Source organism: Callithrix jacchus, chromosome 7 (genome assembly GCF_049354715.1).
Source record: "Callithrix jacchus isolate 240 chromosome 7, calJac240_pri, whole genome shotgun sequence".
NCBI classification, from domain to species: Eukaryota; Metazoa; Chordata; class Mammalia; order Primates; family Cebidae; genus Callithrix; species Callithrix jacchus.
In genome coordinates this window covers 69136306-69148949 of record NC_133508.1, presented here as the reverse complement: position 1 = coordinate 69148949, position 12644 = coordinate 69136306, and the positions used below count along the sequence as shown (strand labels likewise).

The following is a 12644-nucleotide window of genomic DNA, read 5'->3' as shown; positions in this document are numbered from 1 at the left end:
ACTCCTGACCTCAGATGATCCACCTGCATTAGCCTCCCAAAGTGCTGGGATTACAGGTGTGAGCCACTGTGCCTGGCCAGGTTTGTTTCTTTGTTTGTTTTTGAGACGGAGCCCCCCTCCATCACCCAGGCTGTGTAGTGGTGTGATCATGCAGTGGTGTGATCTTGGCTCACTGCAACCTCTGCTTCCCGAGTTCAAGCAATTCTGTCTCTGCCTCTGGAGTAGCTGGGACTACTGGTGCATGCCACCACACCTGGCTAATTTTTGTATTTTTAGTAGAGACGAGGTTTCACCATATTGGCCAGGCTGGTCTCAAACTCCTGATCTCATGATCCACCTACCTTGGTCTCCTAAAGTGCTAAGATTACAGGCGTGAGCCACAGCACCTGGCCCAATTTCAAAACTATATTTCTTTTTATCAATGTGAACATGGACTAAGACAGGAATAATAATAATACTTACAGCTTACAGAGCTGTGAGATGAAGTAAATGAGAAGATAATCCAAGCAAGTGCTTATAACAGTGCCTGGCTTATAACAAGCCCTTGATAAATGTCAGCTATTATTATTATTAATGATCTAAACATTTTAAAATACTGCTTTCACTGAGTAGAAAATGTAAACATTTCAGAATTTTATTACCAGACATTTTCTTGTTTTATACAAACGTGGATATAGAAAAAAACTTTTTGACTGGTTTTATCATATTTGTGTAACTACACAGTGAGAGTGATCATTTCAAAACTATATGTGTACCTGAGAATAGCAACCTTCTGCCCCAACTAGTCAATTATAGACCTCACCTTAAGGAAGAATTATTCTTTCTTTTTTTTTTAGGCAGGGTTTTACTCTGTTGCTCAAGCTGGAGTGCAGTGGTGAGATCACAGCACACTGTAGCCTTTACCTTCCCGGGCTCAAGGGATCCTGCCACCTCAGCCTCCCGAGTACAGGTGTGTGCCAAATTATTCTTTAGAAATGATTTTTACCTTTTTTTTTTTTTTTTTTTTTTGAGATGGAGACTTGCTCTGTCACCCAGGCTAGAGTGCAGTGGTGTGATGTCAGCTCACTGCAACCACTGCTTCCTGGCTCAAGCAATTCTCCTGCCTCAGGCTCCCAAGGAGCTAGGTTTATAGACACGCACCATCACACCCAGCTAATTTTTGTATTTTTAGTAAAGACGGGGTTTCATTATGTTGGTCAGGCTGGTCCTGACCTCCTGACCTCAAGTGATCTGCCTGCCTTAACCTCCCAAAGTGCTGGGATTACAGGTGTGAGCTACTGTACCTGGCCAATTTTTGCCATTTTTCCATTTAATTGTTACCTCATTAATTATGCTCTATCAACCAGGGTGTTTATTATTGAAACTAAGAAAATGTTACCACAGAAGCATTTGCATGAGAATGAGATCTACAATCTAAAATAAGATTTGCAACCTAAAAGTTTACATTTTAATGCTGCTGAGTACAGTGGCTCGAACCTGTAGTCTCAGCTACTCAGGAGGCTGAGGCAGAAGGGAGGATCTCTTGAGCTCAGGAGTTCAAGGCTGCAGCAAGCAATGATCATGCCACTGCACTCTAGCCTGGGAAACAGAGGAAGACTCCAACTCTGTTAAAAAAAAAAAAAAAAAAGTAAAAACTTAGAATGATATTCTAATATACATATGAAAAAGGTCATGGATAAAATTATGGCTTGGTTTGGTTTGCTGAAGTATCTTCCAATGATTAAAAATACATTGTAGAGAAAAAAAAATACATTGTAGATTTTGGAATAAAACTTCCCCCAGCCGGGGTCGTAGCTCATATCTATAATCCTAGCACTTTGGAAGGCACTGGCAGGAGGATCACTTGAGCCCAGGCGTTTGAGACTAGCCTGGACAACATGGTGAGACCTCGTCTCTACAAATAATTAAAAAATTAGCTGAGTGTGTAGTAGTACATGCCTGTGGTCCCAGCTACTCAGTAGGCTAAGGTGGGAGGATCACTTGAGCCTGAGAGGCTGAGGCTGCAGTGAGCTCTGTTATTGTGCCACCGCATGCCAGCCTGGGCAACAGGGCGAGACCCTGTCTCAAAAACAAAAACAAAAAACTTCCCCCAGATATTCTGAGACTGTAAGAATTTTATGTTGGACCTAGTCCAACAGTGCCAGGGAGACAGAAGGAACTGAAGGTGATATAAGGCATCGGTGTTTCACAGGCTGCTAAGAGCCACAGGACTCAAAGCAGTGGAGATTTTCTGAAGGGTCAGAAAAACAGGTGAAAGAAAGCAATTTCATCTTTTGATACAGTAATTAATTTTACATTGTTCAGAACTCCATAGAGGTATATTTTCCTTTTTTAAATTCCTGAGACAAGGTCCCCACCAGCCTGGAGTGCAGTGGTACCATCTTGGCTCACTGCAGCCTTGGCCTCCGGGGCTCGAGTGATCCTGCTTCAGTCTCCCACATAGCTAGGACTACAGCAGTGCACCATTATGTCTGGCTCTTTCTATATTTTAACAGAAAAATATTTTATTCTTATTTATCTATTGTTTTTTGAGACAGAGTCATACTCTGCCACCCAGGCTGGAGTGCAGTGGCACCATCTCGGCTCACTGCAGTCTCCCCTTGCTGGGTTCAAGCATTTCTTGTGCCTCAGCCTCCTGAGTAGTTGGGATTACAGGCAGGTACCACCATATCCAGCTAATTATTGTATTTTTAGTAGAAACAGCGTTTCACCATGTTGGCCAGGCTGGTCTCAAACTCCTAACCTCAAGTGATCTGCCCGCCTTGGCCTCACAAAGTGCTGGGATTACATATGTGAGCCACTGTATCTGGTCCTTTTATTCTATTTTTTTTTCCCTCGTAAAGAATGCTTTCTATATTGTATTTTTATGCAAAGGACAGATATTCAAATTGAAAGGTGAAACACATTAATTCAAGACATATTTATTGAGCAACTACTCTATACCAGATTATACCTGATCCTGAGAATACAGAGGTGATGACATGTCAAAGATCAGTGCTCACACTCAAGCAGCTCACTGTCTACTAGGAGAGAGAGTCATACAGAGAAGAGACAGAGAGATGTTTAGACAAAGTGACAATACAATGAAGAAAACACTCATAGAAGAATGGAACTGTAAAACCAAGAAAGCAAATGATTGTAACTGGGAGTGTTGAGAAACGTTTCCAAAAGGGTTGAGTCTTGAAGCATGAAAAGAAGTTTATACTGAGAAAGAGGGCAAAAGGCATTCTAGCCAGAGAGAGCACCAAATGCGAAGGCAAAAACAGATATTAAACAGCATGGCCTCCTTGGGGATAAGCAGCTTGCTATATGCCGGGTGCGGTGGCTCACGCCTGTAATCCCAGCACTTTGGGAAGCTGAGGTGGGCGGATCACCTGAGGTCAGGAGCTTGAGACCAGCCTGGCCAACATGGAGAAACTCCCATCTCTACTAAAAATACAAAAAAAATAGCCAGGCATTGTGGTGGTCGCCTGTAATCCCAGCTACTAGGGAGGCTGAGGCAAGAGAATTGCTTAAACTCAGGAGTTGGAGGTTGCAGTGAGCCAAGATTGTGCCATTGCACTCCAGCCCAGGCAACGGAGTGGGACTCTGTCTCAAAAAAAAAAAAAAAAGAAGCAGCAAAGAAGCTTGCTATAGTGGATGGGGGAACAGGGAAGAGATAGCATTAGGAGAAATCCCTAATGTAGATGATGGGGTGATGGATGCAGCAAACCACCATGGCATATGTATACCTATGTAACAAACCTGCACATTCTGCACATGTACCCCATAACTTAAAGTATAATTTAAAAAATAAATTAAAAAAAAAAAGAAGAAGAAGCTTGCTATAGCTAGAGACTTCAAGCCTATGGAAGGGTGGCAGAAGAGGAAACTAGAAAAGTATGCAAGAGCTAGATCTTAGAAGCCCCTCCACTTTTGTGGGTTCTGGGCACTTTTGAATGATTTTAAAAAGAAGAAAAACAGGATTATAGGTCTACCAATCATTAGCTGTGTGACTCCATCAAGGCACTTAACTCTTAGCATTGGTTTCCTTTTTGTCAAATGAGGCTGACTGTTAAGAGGCCCTAAGGAAGTCTGTTAAGAGGATTAAATGAGATAATAGCTATAATAAATAAGATTATATAAGACAAATAGAAATAAGCATATGAAGAGATGCTTAGCATCATTAATCATTGGAGAAATGCAAATCAAAATCACAATGAGATACTACTTCACACTCACTAGGATGGCTTGCTACAATCATTTTTTAAAATTCTTTTCTTCTTCATTTTCCTTGTTTTTCCAGAGATACAATAGTAATATTTTTAAAACATGAAAATAACAAGTGTTGGCCAGAGTACAGATAAATGAGGACCTTTATACACTGCTGGTTGAAATGTAAAATGGTACAGCAACTTTGGAAAACAGTCTGGCAGTTCTTCAAATGATTAAACGTGGAGTTATCATACAACCCAGCAATTTCACTCCTGGGTATGTATCCAAGAGTAATGAACACATACGTCTACAGAGAAATTGTATACGAATTGTACACAGAATTGATATATGAATATTTATAGTAGCATTGTTTATAACAGTTAAGACGTGGAAAAAAGCCAAACGTCCATCAATGGACAGATGGGTAAACAATATCTGTATATCCATACAATGGAATGTAACTTGGCCATAAAAGAATGAAGTACTGATATGGCCATGTGCCATATAACATTTTGGTCAACAACTGATCGCATATCCGACAGTGGTCCCATAAGATTATAATATCACATTTTTATTGTATCTTTCCTGTGTTTTTATTTTTGGAGACAGAGACTTTCTCTACGCCCTAGGCTGGAGTGCAGTAGTACAATCTCAGCTCACTGCAACCTCCACCTCCCAGGTTAAAGCAATTCTCCTGCCTCAGCCTCCCGGATAGCTGGGACTACAAGTGCATACCACCATGCCCAGCTAATTTTTGTATTTTTAGTAGAGATGGGGTTTCACATTTTGGCCAGGATGGTCACTATCTCTTGACCTCACGATCTGCCCACTTGGCTTCCAAAGTGCTGGGATTACAGGTGTGAGCCACTGCACCCAGCCTGGGTATGAATGCCTACAGTATTATGCTATATAGCATTTTAGCCTAGAAGCTATAGGCTATACCATACGGCCTAGTTGTGTAGTAGGCTATACCATCGAGGTTTGTAAAAGTACATTCTATGTTTACACAATGACAAAAATCACCTAACAATGCATTTCTCAGAACGTATCTCCATCATTAAGTGACAGATGACTGTACATACTACAACATGGGTGAACCTTAAAACCCTCATGCTGGCCGGGCACAGTGGCTCATGCCTATAATCCCAGCACTTTGGGAAGCCAAGGTGGGTGGATCACGAGGTCAAGAAATTGAGGCCATCCTGGACAATGTGGTGAAACCCCGTCTCTACTAAAAATACAAAAATTAGCTAGGCGTGGTGGTGGGCACCTGTAATTCCAGCTACTTGGAAGGCTGAGGCAGGAGAATCGTTTGATCCCAGGAGGTGGAGGTTGCAGTGAGCCCAGATTACACCATTGCACTCCAGCCTGGGCAACAAGAATGAAACTCCATCCCCTTCCCCCCAAAAAAGTTATAACTCAAAAAAAAAAAAAAAAAAGAATTGTCCTATACATTGGAGTCAGTTATAACTTGATATTTACACTGGTAAGATTTTAATATAACTTATATTCATAGTATTCTTGAGTCATCAAAAAAGGTTTAAGTTATTTTCAGAATTATGTGATTAGGTCATAACAATGGGTAATACATTTCAGAGTTTCTTCTTTCAGTAGAGTGACTTTATATGTTGAAACAGCAAGTTAGACCAATTTATGTGGGACATCCAAAATCCAAATGGAACCATTTTAAATATCCATAAGAGTTAAATATTATAATAGTCCCAATAATATAACAGAATTCAAGATTTCCATCAAGTTCAATGATCTTTTAAAAGGTGGTTGGGAAAGACAATTACACATTTTAGGAACCATTAAGTTCGAAGGTCTTTGGAATAGAAGCAAAAGACATGTATTTCTTATGACTGAAGATTTAGGTAGCGAGTGTAACTTGAATTAAGGTTGTGGTTGAGTAGATCAACTTTTTTTTTTTTTTTGAGACAGAGTCTTGCTGTCACTGAGGCTGGAGTACAATGGCATGATCTTGGCTTACTGCAACCTCAGCCTCCAGAGTTCAAGCCATTCTCCTGCGTCAGCCTCCCGAGTAGCTAGGATTACAGGTGCATGCCATGGCGCTGGGCTAATTTTTGTATTTGTACTAGAGACTGGGCTTCACCATCTTGTCTAGGCTAGTCTGGAACTCCTGACCTTGTGATCTACCTGCCTTGGCCTCCCAAAGTGCTGGGATCACAGGCGTGAGCCACTGTGCCCAGCCGAGAAAATCAACTTTTTAAAGATATATAGTCATTAATCTAAAATTTAATGTGTCCCATCAGGGTCAGCAAAACGAATCTTGTTAGCCTGCTTAGCAAACATCCCTGAGTCATAAAGAACTTCCGCTAACTAGAGTGGTAATTGTATTCTTACCACTATTCTAACGGATAAATGATCCTTTAGCTTTGGGAAGATTTAGAATTAAGTACAAATGTTCCTCAACTTATGATGGGGTTACATCCCAATAAACCTATTGTAAGTTGAAAACATTGTAAGTTTAAAATCCATTTAATACCCCATTAAACCCACTGTAAAGTCAAAAAATCGTAAGTCAAGATTTAAGAGCTGTGGTTTGAATATTTGTGTCCCCTCCAAAATTCATGTTAAAACTTCATCCCCATTGCAACAGTAACACCTTTAGGAGGTGCTTTGGCCAGGAAGACTCTGCCCTCATGGATGGAATTAGTGCCCTTATAAAATGACCTAAGGGAATAAGTTTGGCCTCTTTTGCCATTGCATCCCTTCTGCCACATGAGGACATAGCAGTCCTCTAATCCAGAGGATGCAGCAACATGGTGCCATCTTGGAAGCAAAGAGCAGCTCTCTCTAGACACCAAACTGCTGGGACTTCCCAGTCTCCAGAAGTGTAAGAAATCAATTTCTGTTCTTTATAATTACCCAGTCCCAAAATATTTTTATAGCTGTGCAAATGGCCTGAGACAGAAAAGATTTATAATTATTAAAAACATTTAAGAGAATCAAAACCATAGTTGGGAAAGCCTCATTGAGAAGATGGCATTTGAATAAAGTCCAAAGGAAGGAAGAGTCATGTGGGTGTCTCGGGGAAGAGTATTTCAGGCAAAGGGAACAGCAAGTGCAAAGGCCCTGAGGTGAGCAGGCAAGGAGGCATTGGGAGAACATCAAGGAGGCATGGGGGGAAGCAATGGGATATGCAGTCAGAAGGGTAAGGCAGATCATGAGAGGAGCAGGACATGGTGAGACCAGGTGCTGTGAGGCTGAGTAGACTATTATGCAGCTTTTGGCTTTTAAACTGCATTAAGAACCGGTGCCACTGACCAATTTTGAGCAGAAAAGTGAGAAAAGCTTCATTCAAGGGAATCAAACACATCAAATCCTTTAAATATGATTAATATATCATTGTGTCACTGAGTTAACTAAGCCTATTAGAAATTGTTTTATCTAAAAATCAGATTTAAATGATATAGGATGAATCAATATTGCTATATCTTACAAAGTTTTTGCTGGCCCCAAATCATTATCAACAGCAAAGCTGGTGATTTCAGGGCTATGAGATAAGGTCTAGGGGCTTGGCCTCCCTCCTGGAGTCCCCTACTCATTATGCCTCCTGCTGACATCTTAGAGGACAGTCCACACAGACACCCATTTGGCCAAGGGCCCCAAGCCAGATTCTCACTTCCCAGTTGCCACTTGTGTGGCCAGAGAGGTTCCCAGGAATAAAGACATCTGATCCCTGCTTATCAGTGAGGGGCTCTTGCTCCAGTTCACAAACGCATCCATACCTGAGGCATGGAGAAGATAAGACAGGAGCAGAAGCTTGCTGAGGATTTTGGAGGCTTTTCTGAAAAATATCAGTTAAGGTTTTTAGAGCAGGGAAGCACTGTGGTGCAACTGGCCCGTCTGAAGACTCCTCTGGAGGTGCCTTAGGAGGGAAGGCAGGGCGGGAACAGGAGGCCCTGGGAGGCTATGGTCACCCCTGGCCTAGAGGTGAAACCCACACTTCATACGTGTTCCTTCATCTGCAAAGTGGAATTACTGTCAGCCTGCCTAGATGGTTGTTTTAGGTGAAATTAAGTGAAATAATTCATATAGATGAAAGCACTCCATTTCAAGTTCTGCAAATATAGAGGTTCCATCAAGCACACACAGGTGATACTGACGTGTGTGGTCAGAAGCCCACCAGGTGTGAATCTACCGCTTCCTAAGGCGTCTTGGAATGACGTGGAGTAGGGCCACTGAACAATCAGCGATAAATAAGCGCATCTGAAGGGGAAGGGAACAAGCCGCTGACTAACTCACAAAAGGGGCGGTCCGCAAGGGTAGAGATGAGCATGTACCGTTCCGTCCAGAAGCAAATAGTTGGAGCTGAACATTCGTTAGGCGCGGTGAGTCCGCCCTCGGTTCTAAGCCCAGATGTCGCATCTAGACATAAAACCAAGGATGGAGGCTGCACCGAGAAACTCGGGCTACTACCCTGGGAGCCAGGATCCCCGGTGGCGCCCCCGGCCGCGCTCGCAGAAGCTCGGGCCCCGGCCCTTCCCTCCCCGCGCGCCCCTCCCGGCGGCAGCCCGTCTTCGCGCCGCGCAGCCCGAGCCCCTCCTGAGTCCGCGGCGCCCGACGGCTCCAGACACGCCCGGCGCCATCCCTGTCGCCTTCCCGCCGCTGCCGCCAGGAGGCTCCGCGCGCCTTCCCGCCTTTCCCCGGGCCGGGCCGGGCCGGGCGGCGAGGCGGGCGCGGGCGGCGACGGCGCGGCCATTGTCCCGCAGCCCCTCCCGGGCGCGCAGGAGGGGTCGACCCGGCAGGCCGGGAGGGGCAGTCGGGAGCCGGTGCCCGCCAAAGCCCGCCGTCGCCCCGGGCCCGGCCAGCCGCCGCCCGCGCTTCCTCCGTGGCCGCCCCCAGCCCCTCGGAGCCGGCGCCGCCGCCGCCGCCGCTGCGCCCCGGGCTGCAAATGGCGCCCGCTCGCCTCGGCGCCTCCCGCCGCGCTCCCGGCCCGGGAATGTCTGGGGGCGGCGCGCCCGGGGCCCGCATCCCAGCACCGCCGCTGCCCTGGCCGTCAGAGCCCGCGGCGCCTCCGCCCGCGCCCAGGCTCGCGGCGGGTCCCGGGCAGCCCCGACGCCCGCCCGCCCTCCTCCCGCGCCACGCGCTGCCACTTACCGCGGGCCGCGGCGCACCGGCCGGTCGCGCGCGCGGGCCGGGGGAAGATTCCTGGTTCTCGGCCGGGGAAGGACCCCCTTTCGAGGCCGTTCCTTTGCGCCCTAAAACAAGTAGCCCCAACGTGAGAGAAACAAAAGGTATTTGCTGACGTGGGCGTTGGACAGAAACGCCCGAGGGCTGGGGACACAATTAAAGGGGCAACGCACAGATTTCAGGCACCAACCAGCAGCTTCGCCCACTCCCCCTGCCCTTGCCCACACCCGCTGCACGCTCCATAGGCACCGAGGTGCCCAGATTCTCTAGCAGTTGACTGCGGATCATGATTTTAGTCAGGAGCTGAAATTTAAAATTGTACTTTACGTTGGGAAAGGCGCCTCCGGAGGGCAGAAGGGCTGGATTTCTAGGATCTGGGGAATTTAGGAAAGAGGGAGGGACTTAGGCGTGCCCACAATTACTGTATGAGTACATGTGACATTATTGTACTTAAGTTTAGAAACGTCAAATGCAAGAGATTTCCACAAAATTCTCCCTTGTATTGAAGCAGTTATTTTAGTTGAGGATATCCTTTTCTAAACTCTACAGGTCAGAAGCATTTCATTTGAAGAGGAAAACCCAGAGAGGCTAAGAGAACATAATTCTTAGTTAAGTCCAGAGAAAATATAAAATTAGTAGGAACAGCAAGTTTTGTCTTTTCCAGTACAAGCATTCATTGTACACCAAGCCTCCATCTGACAAATATAGGTCTCTAATATTTAGAGTACAGATATCAGGTTATACATTTGCTAAAATAGTAAATTAATGGATTTCCATTGTTACAAAAGAAGCATTACCTCTATAAACTAGTTTTCTCGTTTCTTACGCTGGCGTCAGGTACTGAAAAGAATTGTGTTGTAGTAAAACTGGAGGAAAAAGGTTCAAATTATCAAAACCTGTGTTTAGCTTTTAATAGATTCCTCCCCTGTTCATAATCAGTCATATTAGACAGTTTGTAACTTTGATTTCAGGAATAATTAGCTATGCATTTTGAGGATACAAGATAGTCACAATTGTTTCTTTTTTTTTTTTTTTTTTTTTTGAGACGTAGTTTCACTCTTGTTACCCAGGCCGGAGTGCAATGGCGCGATCTCAGCTCACCGCAACCTCCGCCTCCTGGGTTCAGGCAATTCTCCCGCCTCAGCCTCCTGAGTAGCTGGGATTATAGGCACGCGCCACTATGCCCAGCTAATTTTTTGTATTTTTAGTAGAGACGGGGTTTCACCATGTTGATCAGGATGGTCTTGATCTTTGACCTCGTGATCCATCGGCCTCGGCCTCCCAAAGTGCTGGGATTACAGGCCACAGTTGTTTCTTAATGTCACTACTGTTTCACTGCAGAGGTGTTTTGCTATTTCGTTCAGCAATTCCTGAAATCCTGAACAGGTAAGTAGAAACATATTTGAAAACCATTAGGTGTCAGGTGTGTTGGATATACTCAGATTACTCTGTTAGTTCCCCATTGAAAATTCCCCAGAAAGACCTGGACATGGTTATAGTCAAAGGTTTTTAGCCTTAGTTAATTAAAACACAGAAAGAGTTCCACAAACCTATTCCTCAAGAGAGCACATCAGGTTGGTGATAAACTCTTTGTTGCAAAGAAGAGGTAATGAGAGTTTTGTCTCTTACCTTCATTCCCCTAACTTTGGTAGCTCATGTTTCTCTATGCTGGGGCTCCACCATTAACCAGTGCTATTCTCTTAAATTCTGTCTCCCACCCCACCCTACCCCCATCCCTGTTTCCACCTCTTCAGCTCGAATCTTGAGGGAGATAATCCATTCCAATTTTAACAGTGCCTGCTAAGGGTAAAGTTTTTGCTCTAGGCTCTTAGAATGCAGTGGTGAGCAAAAAATTCACCAAGTCCCTGCTTTTATGGGATTTGCAGCCTAGTGGGGGAGACAGATGGCAATCAAATAAATGTATACTTTGAAAATTAGATAAGTCTGAAGGAAAGGTATGTCATGCAATGAGAATATTGATGAAGTGGGGACCTGTCTCATAAGGGAGGGGGTTTGTGTAGGGAGGGCTTCCTTGAGGAAGTTATCTTGACTGGAAATCTGGAGTAGGAATTAATAGGCAAGGATATGAGCAGTCAGGAGCATTTCATATAGACGGAGCAAAATGTGTAATGGTGCTTGGTAGGCTAGAACATAGCATAAAAGGCTGATGAGGCTGGAATGCAGCCTAAGGGAGAGAGACAAGAGATAAGGTGGGAGAGGGAGGCAGGGCCTTATGGGGCCAGGTTACGAACTTTGGGAGCCACTAATGTGTTTTAAGCTGCATGGGGTGTGTGTGCTATGATGAACTAAGCATTTTGAAAAGATAACTGTGAAGGATAAATGAGAGGGAAGGAAGAGTGGATTACAGTGGCCCAGCTAAGAGATGGTGGAATCTTGAGCTAGAGTGGAGGTAGAGGAGGTAGGTAGAAGTGGGGAGCTCAAGTGAGGTGGAGAGATAAATATTAGAGATGATAGGTTAATTCTGGGGAATGAGGGAGAAGGAAGAGTCAAAGACAACTCACAGCATTTTGGAACTGGACAGATGTTGGTTCTGTTCACTGAGAGAGAAAAGACTAGAAGAAGGCCAGAATTTTTAAAAATTTTAAATTAAAAAAATAATTCTCCTACTTGAACCCAGGAGGTGGAGGTTGCAGAAAGCTGAGATTATGCCACTGTACTCCAGCCTGGGTGACAGAGTGATACTCTGTCTAAAGAAATTTTGTCATCAAAGTCACATAGTAGGGATGGGAATTAAAACCATGGATATGGATAGAGAGAGAATGTAAAATGAGAAGAAAAAATGGCTTAGGACCAAACATTGAGCTACTTCCTCATCTAGTGGGAGGTTAGAGGAAGGTGAAATGTGAAAAGAGTGTGAGAAGACTGGAGAGGAAGGAAGAAACCTGGGATAATGTAGTAACATAAAAACTAAGAGAAGAGGCTGGACACAGTGGCTTATTCCTGTAATCACAGCACTTTGGGAGGCTGAGGCAGGAGGTTGGCTTGAGGCCAGGAGTTCCAGACCAGCCTGGGCAACATAGCAAGACCTGATCTCTACAAAAAATTAAAATAAATTAGCTGGGCTTGGTTGTATGTGCCTGTGGTCTTAGCTACTTGGGAGTCTGAAGCGGGAGGATTGCTTGAGTCCAAGAGCTTGAAGCTGAAGTGAGCCATGATGGTATCACTGCACTCCAGCCTGGGTGACAGAGTGACAACTCAACTATAAAAAATAAGGAAAAAAGGAACAATTGGGCAATAATGCTAAATACTGCTAAGAGAACAAATCTAAAAGA

General features: G+C 44.6%; 1 protein-coding gene across 13 annotated transcripts in view; it reads right to left on the bottom strand.

Annotated features, from left to right (window-relative positions):
• ZBTB8A (zinc finger and BTB domain containing 8A) overlaps nt 1-9727 on the bottom strand; it is a 55310-nt gene extending 45583 nt beyond the window's left edge. For 8 of the 13 annotated variants that reach the window (XM_054259089.2, XM_054259090.2, XM_078331092.1 and 5 more), the window contains exon 1: nt 9319-9450. The gene's annotated coding sequence lies outside the window, so the exon portion shown is untranslated. Of the gene's footprint in view, nt 1-8463; nt 8587-9318; nt 9451-9678 lie in introns of those variants that run through there. The other 5 variants (XM_078331098.1, XM_054259092.2, XM_078331093.1 and 2 more) reach the window with 3 other exon arrangements.
• Between the last annotated feature and the right edge of the window lie 2917 nt (nt 9728-12644).